The sequence below is a fragment of the Thalassophryne amazonica genome, chromosome 14 (assembly GCF_902500255.1).
Source record: "Thalassophryne amazonica chromosome 14, fThaAma1.1, whole genome shotgun sequence".
NCBI lineage: Eukaryota > Metazoa > Chordata > Actinopteri > Batrachoidiformes > Batrachoididae > Thalassophryne > Thalassophryne amazonica.
The window spans coordinates 39,202,636-39,214,849 of record NC_047116.1 but is presented as its reverse complement, the minus strand read 5'-3'; the positions used below and the strand labels follow the sequence as shown (position 1 = coordinate 39,214,849).

The 12,214-nt window shown below is 40.2% G+C and overlaps 1 protein-coding gene across 1 annotated transcript in view; it reads left to right on the top strand.

The window, feature by feature from the left end:
- The window catches only part of LOC117525342 (receptor tyrosine-protein kinase erbB-4-like), a 1,053,282-nt gene that overhangs the window by 153,643 nt on the left and 887,425 nt on the right, over positions 1-12,214 (top strand). The gene's annotated exons all lie outside the window — the stretch shown is intronic.

Below are 12,214 nucleotides of genomic sequence, written 5' to 3'. Positions count from 1 at the left end.
CCTCCAAAATTTCACAGAGTCTTCCATGGCTTAACATCTATCTGCCATGAAAATTTCATCAAATTCGTTGTAGTAGTTTTGACATAATCTTGCTAACAGACTGGTGATGTGCTAATAGACAGACAGACAAATAAATGAAATATGATATCTGCTGTGCTGACCCTGAGGGGGAAAAAAAAAAAGCTAAAACAGCTTGCTTTTTCATCACTAATCAACTTTATTCATCCAAAAATGAATCAATCCAAGAGAGAAGACACCCAGCAGACAGGAAAGTTATACTATTTTACAAATATGCTGTTTTATTACCAGAGGTGTCAAATCCAGATTCAGAAAGTAAATGTCCAGCCACATATTTGTTCCATCTTCCCACTAAACCACCTCGCATGACAATCACACGTGCTCAAACAAAGAGTGTGTAACTATCAGGATTGCTCCACTAGTTTGCATTTGAATGTTACTGGATTACTCTGTGGCTCTCTCCCTCTGGGGAGGGAGAGGGGCCGCTCCTCAGACTGTAGGAGTCAAAGTGTGAAATGAAAGCTGCTTGAAGAGTCAGACAGGAGACTCCAAAACATAGTAGAAATAGAAATTTGTGATGTAACCTTTGTGTAATAGCAGACAGAAATTGCTTTGAGATGAAGACAAACAAAATACATAGACCATTTTGTATATATTGTTCAAACTGTACATTTGTGTTTATTGTTTGAACTTTTTTGTTGTACAGTCTTTCACACAAGACCTCATATTACCTTTATAAAGTGTCAAAACAGTTGTTTATTAGTTTGCTGTGTGTTTTGAATAAATGTGTGTGGAAAATTATTTTGCTGTTTTACTCTTTCCTTTCTTATTTCTGATTGTAAACCTTTATTACACTTATAAACCACAACAACAGCATATATATTATGAAAGAACAGGTTGTCCTGAGAAAAGAGACATAAAACTTGATTGTGGGATGCAGGGAGAGCTCTTAACAGCAATAATAAAACATTTATGCCAGGCAAGTGAGCTGTCCAAAAAAATGCCCTTGGACCCCAGAGGGTTAATAAACACCTGAACAAAGATTAGCCTCTTAGCTTAGCTGATTTGGACTGTGAGAGAGGGATACTCATGCTTCTTTCATCACAGGCGAGCGACCCATGCGCCACCGCTTTATGCATTAATGAGTTCATCATGCTGCTGCTGCTGCCAACATGATGACACCCAGACCATCGGCCAGACATGGTCTTCATATTGGCTGTTCCGGGTCTCTATAGAAAACCTATGGGTGACGTCACGCAGGCTTTGTCAAGCATAACACAGTAGAGTGATCCAAAAAAAAAAAAAGATTTGGATCAAGGGGTGGGTCTTGCTTTTGCTCTCAAACACAGACAGACAGACAGATGGGATGCTGAACACCATTTGAGTGAGAACAGTTTGGCTGTTATTGTGAAAGAATGTGGAATGTGTCCCATGTGGCAGCCAAAATGAGACCAGACATCTTAGACCTACATTTGTAATCTTGGCTCAGGTAAAGGCATTCATCATGTGGAAGACTAAACTGGGTGACAACATGAGGGTGCTGTTCAACACACTGACCTTCTTTTGGCTGCTCCCATTTGCTCGGGGTTGCTTCAGCAGGATCAGTATGGAGCTGCTACCTCTTCCCTACTAAATATGTTTGCATCTTTTCCCATATGTATTCCCTCTTTCCCATAATTTTATTATTTTGTACTACCACATCAATTTAGTGTGACATATTGGCTATTTCAGCCTTTGTTCTCACTTCCTTTCTCTTTATCTGTCCTTTTTTACTCTACATTGTACTAATATAGCAGGTCGAGGTTGTTTCAAAGCAGCAGCAGAGTTTCCTTTTATTTTTGTCGGATAATCACACGACTGAAAAGCAACCGGAATTCATCTGAAATCCACCTGAAAGCCGTCCTGTGAGACCAACACCGAGGTGGTTTTGTTCCGTGTAATGAACGGCTCTGTGGCGCGTCCCTCCGCTTTTCTTTCCACTCCTGTAACAGTGGAATGTGCCGAAAAAGTGCTGATGTCCACGACGTCTGCCTTTTTGTGAAAGTCAGACGAGGTCCCGGATCAACACCGCACGTGAAATGCCAAAGATCGTTCTCAGTGGTGATGTGTTACTAGTTGGCCCGTTTGAATAGCCCCCTGGGTGCTCCAATGAGTACATACTATTAGTACATACTCAGTGTGCCCTGCGCCATTACGCACAGCGATCAGTGAAAGCAGGAGCACACGGAGAGCCTCTGATATACAATCTCACGTGTTCAAACAAAGAGTGTCTAACTATCAGGATTGCTCCACTAGTTTGCATGTGAATGTTACTAGATAACTCTGTTGCTTTCGCTGCATAAAGCACTGTTTACCATATCAATGGACAACAAAGTGCATAGACCATTTTGTATATATTGTTCAAAATGTGCATTTGTGTTTATTGTTTGAACCTTTTTGTTGTACAGACTTTCACACAAGACCTCAAATTACCTTTATAAAGTGTCAAAACAGTTGTTTATTAAAGTTTGCTGTGTGTTTTGAATAAATGTGTGTGGAAAATTATTTTTCGCTTTATTTTTCCTTGCCTATTTTTGATTGTAAACCTTTATTACACTTATAAAACACAACAAAAACATATACATTCTGAAAGCACAGGTTGTCCTGAAAAAAAAAGAGACATGAAACTTGACTGTGGGATGCAGGGAGAGCTGATAACAGCAATAATAAAACATTTATGCTATCCTAACTTAACCTAGTACACTCAAACAATGACTCATTGGATGAACTCAAGTCAATTCTGTGCAGGATTTCCATCTAATAAATATAAGTAGCCCCAACTCAAAAAAGCACATCCATGCAAGATAACTTAATTTTATTTAGTTGGGACTACATATATTTATTAGATGGAAATCTAATCCAATGAGTCAGCTTTTTGAGTGTACTGCCTGTACAAAAAAGTAAAATATTATAGCAAAACCATAGAACTACAACATTAACATGCAGTGATAATAATATACACACAGTAAACAAAATACCTTTTTTGTCACCCCTCTTGTTCATGCCTCGCTGTACTTGTTGCCAGCTATCAGCTGATGTAAACTTTTGGTACTACATCTCTTCATTGTGCCTTTATGACCAATGTCGGCATACTCTTACTTTTGCATCATCTTATCTGACTCCATCGCATGTAGTGATGCATTAAAGAAAGCTGGCTGTGCAAACATTCTGCCTCATCCAGCACACAAAAACAACAAAATAAAGACACAAAATATCCCACACATGTATATGAAATATGCCAGAGAGGATATATGTGTAATGTGTAAGTACTTCGGACAGCTTCAAATGCCTTATGGGATGAAACTACCGGCTGTGATCCAGCATAATAAAAAAATTCAGTTCCCTGCCACATTTTCTAGAATGAAATAGTGCAGATATGTACAGTCAATTTGCGCCAGTGATTTTTTTTTTTAAACGATGCAGAGAGAATAAGCCATCATTTAATCTGTCTGCTGATGATACCAGAGGCCAACCTTGCCCTCACTCCGACTGATTGCCATTAGAGATTGCTATGCCAACATGTCTGGCAGTTTTCATTTCTAACAGGCTGTCACGCAAAATAATAGATTGTGTTGGCCAACAGTTACGACATCATTTCTTGAATTGCGGGCGCACTCAACTGACTGTCTTGAATTGTCTGTCACGTATTCAGGGATGCAGCAGCACCTCCTTGAGCACCCTGTGAGCCTCTCCTGGATAAAACTCATTATCCCAGACTGCTACTCTTCAGGAAACTCATTATCCCATCCATCACCAGTGGACTCTCAAACAACAGGATGAATATGCTCTCTTGTCATTTTATTAGATCGCTTTGCCTAGAGTTTTTGGGTGAGCACAACAGCAGGCCACGCCGCTGTATCAGCTGCAATAATTTATCTAATGCGACATCTTTAGTTCCAGATTTGAGATTACTGGTTATCAGTGACTCTGTATTTGGGGTAGATGCACACATCCCTTCTGATGGCAACATCTCAAATAGGTCTTGTAGTGTCGCCTGCTTTCTGGCTTTGGCCCAGTCCTCATTCTGCAGTCTCACTTCATTGAGCTTTAAAGTTGGTGAATACCCAGTGGATGACAATATGTTCCATTTTCAGGCTGTTAAAAGTATTCCCAGCTTATGGGCAAAAGAAAAGTTTAAAAGGTTATTATTGAACTTTTCCCCGCAATGTTGCCCTCCACAGTGAAACTACATTGGACATCGACCAGTAAATACATTTGATGACTCAAAGGGCCTAGTCTGACCTTCATTTGAGCATTTCTATGGCCCAACGGTAGCTATATGTGAGGCTGGGTTGCATTATGACCCATAATGAACTGTGACCACAAGTCGTTGAGTAGATGGATGGCGTCTGGTCTCACCACCTCCCACCACTTCTCTTTCTCAGTCTTCTATTCTGTTTTACCGTCCCTGCCCCCAGTCATCTTTCCCCTGCCAAAGGGATACCTAATGACAATGGAAGGCCCTTGGACAAGTTGGAGAATAGATTATTGACTGGGGACAGGAGATTTACACTGGAGCCATGGGGCCAGGCGTCCTCAGCAGAGATAAATGGGACACATAATTGAATTTGGTCACTCGGTTGTGTTGGAGTGGCTAAAGCCACCGTTGTACCCTTTTCAGTTCTGGGTTGATGGTGGGGATAGCAGGGGGGTGAGAGATGTAGAGGTTTAGGAGGCCCACATAGTGCCAAATAGGGTCAAACAGGGGGCAGCTGGGAACATGAGTTGTATAGACTTCAGGACAATGTGTGGCAGATGGAAAACGGGAATAGATTGAGTCTTGTAGATCTTGAAATGAACAGAGGAGCCATTGAAGACAGGGTGAAGAATTGAGAATCAGAAATGGTAACATGCTTAAGTGTATGAAAAGAATGTTCATGTGCATCATATAAATCACACACGGTGTGCTGTACATTTTGCACTCCATTTGATTCAACTGAATAGAAGATTGGTTTCAGTAATACATGTGTTCCATTAGGTTATGCCAAATACCTGAAAATACTGTGTTCTTTGCAGCACTAAAACTGATAAGAAAGTGTCACTGATGATCCAGCAGTCATTTACCAAAATCATGCTGAAGCCAATGCAAGTTATCTGAATGTATTTAAATTAATTGGGCACAAATAATTTCTAATATCCACCTGACCCTGACATTGTCCTGCTAAATTCCAGTTATAAAAAACAAACAAACAAACAAAAAAAAAAACAAATCACAAAATAAAATTAAATAAAAATCACCTGAACGCAAATGTAATTTAGTTCCTTTTACCTCATACTTTGTTCACCTCCTGCTTTTTCTAGCTTCAAGTGAGTTACATCTATCAATGGCCTTTGATACAATGGGCTTTATTTAACCTAGGATTCAGTTTTTATATCAAGGCAAAAACCTTTGGTCAGAAATATGTTGAGTTTTAGAGTTTAATTATTTTTAAATTAATTATTTTGTGATATTACTGTTCTCATGAGTCAGCATGTAGTATTTCAGAAATAAAGTACGATGCAGCATGAAATATAAAACAGGTGCATGGATTTTTTTGAGATGCAGGTGTATTACCAGTGCTTCAATGTGCTGTTAAGAAAAACAAAAGTAGTTTTTGTTACTTGCACAATATATAATATGGGCACAGAAGGTGAAAACACTTTTTTTTTTTTTCTTTTGCCAGTGCTTTCACTGAAGACTGATGAGCTGGACACTTTTACCATCTTTGCTCTGATAACAGTGAGTTGTGTGCTGGTTGGGGCTCTGGTCACAGAATTGGTACATTGATGTTTGACTGTAATGGGAGAACACAGTAGTGTAAATTCTACCAGATGCACATAATATACACTTCAGTTAACATTTCTTTAAATTTGGCTGAGTAATATTTGGAGTTTTGAGTACACAGATACACAGCACATCTCAGTTTCCCTCGGGGAAACTGAGGTTTCAGCAGCATTGTATAGCAGCACACAGGGTAAGAAGCACACAGAGCATCAAAAGTAAAAAAAAAAAAAAAAATGTAAATATAAAGACACAAATATAAATACCAGAAATACTGATAGCTAATGGTTTACTAGATACTACTGTTCACCTCCTTCCTGTCCCCTGTCTCCCTGTTAATCCCCCCCCCCCCCCCCCGCCATGAGGAGTTGTACAGTCTGATGGCTTGAGGGACAAAGGAGTTTTTCAGTTTGTTGGTCCTGCACTTGGGAAGGAGCAGTCTGTGGCTGATGACGGTGTGCAGAGGGTGACTGGCATCATCCATAATGTCCAGCAGTTTGTCCAGTGTTCTCTTCTCTGCTACTGTCTCCAGAGAGTCCAGGGAGTGAATTGTGCAAGTTCATGACTAAGATCCAGGCAATGAATTGTATCTGTATGTGGCAAAACTGTCAAATGTCTCAGCAGTGGCATTTATGTCTCTGGATCCTTTGCCCCTGAGGTCAATAGATGCTTGGGAAGAGCTTATGAAGTCATAAGGTCAGTAGACAGTGTTGTCTGGTGATGTCAGTATCATTGCAGAAGAATACAGATCCAAATCTTTAGGGTTCTGCTGAGGCTTAGATGGTAACCAGTGTTCTAAGGCAACAATTAGATGTTTTTGATAACAGGTCTCTTTGGAGGATCCTTGGGAACTGCTGGAATGACTGTGTGAAATGAAGAGTTATTTAGGAAGATGTAGGTAAGGAGTATGCCTTGAACTGTGAGGGAGCATCATCTACTCTATTTTGTCCATGTGGCACTTTTTTATGCATGATCCAACAAATAGATTCTTGAGTGTTGCGGACCTCAAATGCTGGAGAAACCCAATGAGATGTTCATGTTTAACCTGGGTACAACCCATGAATGGTTACTTTCCAGAGGTGGGGATGGACCACTTGTCTGCCTGGATGGTTGTCATCCAGGACTAAAGGCAGTTCTTTAGCGTGGTGAATGCCGCAGCACACAGCACCAGCACAAGCTCCCTGACCTGACTTGACCTGACCGATCAGTATGATCACATAGAACATTCTCATTATGACACTAGTTCTGTTTGGTTTCTTCACCTTTCTCATCCAGTGTGTGAGTGATCAATACTTTGAATGTGAGTGAAGGTATTACCTGTTGTTGAGACCATATTACCACCATCTCCACCCACCAACCTCCTCATGTAAATATAACACTGCAAACATAATGGCAAATGTGTTGCTTAGTGCTTCCATAATGGTATTGCTCATAATGATGCTGTTTCTCTTTTACTGACACTCATTTTACAATTGTACTATTCTGCAGCAGAGGTGTAAAATATTGCACAATTAAATGAGGACTATTGATATTCAATAAAATACATGTTGATGATGTGTATTGTTTTCTCAAATTGTTGCATTATGCATTTGGAATGATAACAACCTGGATGCAAACCAAATCACATAATCCATAGCTTTAGAGCCAGCTTCAAAAGAATTAATATTACGTACATTCCTTTTGTTATGGGTCTCAGCTTTCCCACAGGAGAGTGTTGATGCACTTGGCTGGGTTAAGGCTTGTGCATGTGAGGCACCAGTGTTATTATTCACCTTGATCCCCAGCATCCATTCTGTCTGGTTGGAAGGATCACCTACGGAATACTGAAACCTCTACAGATGCTGTGCAGTTTGACTACAGTATATACTGTATGTATTTAATAACAACACCAGCAATATATGCTGTCAGTAATCATTACATGAATGCATATGTTAGAAAATATACAGCACCATTAATACCCAAAGTGTGGGCCTTAGCCCATGAATGTACTGCAGGTGGGCAATGAGAGGACATTAACAAAATGCACAAAAAAAATGACTTTTAAAGTTTAAAATAGCCTGTTTGTTTAGATTTAAAATGTAATCAGAAGTAATACAAAAAAGCAACTATATCTTCTCTAGTTTAACATATTGTACATATGGAAATACTTCATCTTAATCTTGTGTCTATCAAAAGTGAAATTAAAGGTTAAGGTGGGCCCCAGACAATTTTTAAATTACTAAGCACATAATGCTACCCTGGTAAGGGAAGTTAAAGTGTTTTTAACATGTATGATATGTCTGTATTTTCAGCTCAAACATGAATTTGGACATCATGTATTTTGTAACTTGTTAACAATTAGGTGAGGGTTAAAGGAGGATTCCATCTCATAACAACCTAGGCTGTATTTTTCAGTGTTGTGAGTTTCATCTTTTCACTTGGAGCAAATGTGTGTTTAATTGATGCATTATTTATTTATTAAAAATAAAAGCCTTCCTGTACCAGACAGGAGCTAACCAGCTGATTCATGTTATTGTAAAGGGCAAAAATAAGCAAGTACACCACCATCTGTATCTGTATCTGCTCAATCATCTAAATTATCTGTATCCATATCTGTACTCAGAGTGGGCATGGCCTAAACAGGAAGTAGGTGTGGCTTAACCAGAATTTTTTATGAACTGCGGTGAGAAAGTGTCAGATATTACATGCAGCCATATACATTAAAAATATTAATATAGACTAGTTTGTCTGTTCAGCAATATGTGTGTAAGTGGTCTGTAAGACTTTTTTTTTAGGGCCCCTTCACACATAGTATGAATTTGGTCCATTTGTGTACAACTCCAGGGCGACACACGGCGTTAGAGTCATATGAGTACACCATGAAACATTGCGCCGATGGACAGGTGTGCGCAACTCCGGCGCGACGGTTCATCCATGCAACGGTGTCTGTCGAGCAGGAACGCAGCAGCTCACACTGTGTTCCATGGGACGAGCTGCACCACATCATGCTGTTGATGTGGAGGAAAATGAAATAAAAACAAGCTGTATAATTAGTGAATATCACTGGGTTGATATAAATAATACATAAAGGGGAATGCAATACAGAACCCTGCATTTAAGCAACCCTGGCTTAAAAAAAAAAAACACCACTCACGTGATTTGAACCCACATGTCCTGATTACCAGACAGAAACTTTACCACTGCACTACAATCACTGTCTCATAACAGTAGCGTGACATGGCTAAAATCAACAAGCAGTCAAACATATTATCTTAAAAAACAAACAAACAAAAAAAAAGTGCTGTGATAACTGCCAAAACTCCATCTGCTACAGTGTATTTCTGCTGATTCATGACTGAAAGTGGCATATTTGTTGTGCTGGTGGCCTGTCATATGGTCCTGCGGCCATAATGCGCCACACATTTTCAATGTGCGACAGGTTTGGACTGCAGGCAGGCCAGTCTAGTACCCACACTCTTTTACTATGAAGCCATGCTGTTGTAACACGTGCAGAATGTGGCTTGAAATAAGCAGGGAAGTCCCTGAAAAAACGTTGCTTGGATGGCAGCATGTGTTGCTCCAAAACCTGGATGTACCTTTCAGCATTAATGGTGCCATCACAGATGTGTAAGTTGCCCATGCCATGGGCACTAACACACCCCCATACCATCACAGATGCTGGCTTTTGAACTTTGCGCTGGTAACAATCTGGATGGTCTTTTTCCTCTTTTGTCTGGACGACACGACATCCATGATTTCCAAAAACAATTTGAAATGTGGACTCAACAGACCACAGCAAACTTTTCCACTTTGCGTTTGACCATTTCAAATGAGCTTGGGCCCAGAGAAGGCGGTGGTTTTTCTGGATGTTGTTGATGTATGGCTTTTACTTTGCATTGTAGAGTTTTAACTTGCACTTGTAGATGTAGCACCAAACTGTGTTAACTGACAGTGGTTTTCTGAAGTGTTCCTGAGACCATGCGGTGAGATCCTTTACACAATGATGTCAGTTTTTAATGCAGTGCCGCCTGAGAAATCGAAGGTCATGGGCATTCAATGCTGGGTTTCGGCCTTGCCGCTTATGTGTAGAAAGTTCTCCAGATTCTCTGAATCTTCTGATGATATTATGGACTGTAGATGATGGAATCCCTAAATTCCTTACAATTGAACATTGAGAAACATTGTTCTTAAGCTGTTGCACTATTTTGTCATGTAGTTGTTCACAAAGTGGAGAACATCGCCCCGTCTTTGCTTGTGAATGGCTGAGCCTTTTGGGTATGTTCCTTTTATACCCAATCATGACACTCACCTATTTCCAAACAGGTGTTCTCTGAGCAACAGAGAATACAAGTCTTTTGTTGCCCGTCCCAACTTTATTGAAATGTGTTGCAGGCATCCATTTCAAAATTAGCAACTATTCGCACAAAAACAAAAAATCTCTCACTTTGAACATCAAATATCTTGTCTTTATGGTGTATTCAGTTGAATATAGGTTGAACAGGATTTGCAAATCATTGTATTCTGTTTTTATTTACATTTTACCCAATGTCCAAATTTCATTGGAATTGGGGTTGTAAGAGCAAGCATACGGTAAAAAAAAACAAAAACGACCAGTGTGGAGGCAGTGACCGATGTGACGTGAGCTGTTTTCAGCTCTGTCAAGTCAAATGCACCACATACGTTTCAAAACAAGTATACCAAGTAACTTTAAATATCATACAAACCGAAATAGAGGGCTGAAGAAAAACCCCAGTTACACAGCACATGGCGTTTGCTGAACGAAGGAAAAAAGTCCCAAAGTCACAAATCGTTGTGAAAAAGTGAATGATTGAGCCTGAACTTCTCCTGCACTGCGAGTGCAGAGCGCATAAAAGACGTAAATGAAACCAAAACTAACAAAAAAAAACAAAGTGAATGACGACCTTGGCGCTTTTAAACAAAATCAAAATGAAGCACCACTGTGTGATCATATCTGCAGCAAGTCTGCGAGTGTGTGCTGTCTGACTCCGCACCCACCTGCAGCTCCATTGTCTTGACAACGTGTGCGCACACACACACATCAAAGCCAGAGAGGCTGGAAGGCTAGAGAGATGTGTCTTTGTAGGGATGGGTGGGTGCTGTGTGTGACTGGCCAATCACAGAGTGTGAAGACAGTTAGTTACCTAATGAGGATTTTCCTTCAGCACGAACACAGATATTGACGAGTTTTACTCGTATCATGCTCATACTCGTCAAAAAATGCTTTATCCATAAAGGATACTCGTCTGAAACAAGTATCTGGCTCAACCCTACTTTTTAGCATCTAAAGAGGCAAAAATGTCATTAGAAGCACCTCGCTGCACAGAGCATTTCAGTGCAGAGTAAACATGTGCAAATTTACCTTGGAAAAAAAAGGCTTGCCTGTGCATTAAGCCTTACCTTAGCCAAGTCTACATAATCTATTGCACCTTACTTGCACAGTGAAAACAATTTCAGTTCTGAGTAGGAACTGTGTCGTAGACAACAAGCCTTCAACATTCAGATGTAGAACCTAGATTTTAATGAGGCAGAACTCTCCTAAAAGTGGCCACATCAGTCGGATAGTACCTAGCCTGTGGATCTTGGTTAATTTATGTTTGAGACCACTACCTGCAGCTGGCCAGCAAGCACACACCTTTGTGTCACAGGATGAGTGGAATAGAGTTTTTCATCTGTTTGTTGGTTCAGCAGTGGGTCTATGTAATCACAAGGTGCTGGTAATGCATTAGCAAGAGGGATCGCAGTGGTTGCTCAAACAAAGGTTCTGTTAATCTGACTGTGTGCATGTGTGTGTATGTTTGCACAACATTGTTGGTATATGTATTAGAGGCCAAGTGATACAAAAAGTGGCTTCAAGGTTAGTGTTTGAGCCCAGATATCCCATATTCACAGTAAATGGGCTGATCAAATAGGTGTGAAAATTTAAACTTTCAGATTTCCAATGAGACCTCCATGATGGTTTCTTCACCGCTTAACTTCCTCCATATCAGATGCCAGTAAAGAAATTTTTCATTTGTATCTCATCACAGCTTCTTCTTAACCCTCATCTCATTGTCTGTCCCAAGACTGCTTTTTGATATTTAGTAGCAACATACGAGGTCTGTCAATAAAGTATAGGTCCTTTTTATTTTTTTCAAAAACTATATGGATTTCATTCACATGTTTTTACGTCAGACATGCTTGAACCCTCGTGCGCATGTGTGAGTTTTTCCACGCCTGTCGGTGACGTCATTCGCCTGTGAGCACTCCTTGTGGGAGGAGTCATCCAGCCCTCGTCGGAATTCCTTTGTCTGAGAAGTTGCTGAGAGATTGGCGCTTTGTTTGATCAAAATTTTTTCTAAACCTGTGAGACACATCGAAGTGGACACGGTTCGAAAAATTAAGCTGGTTTTCGGTGAA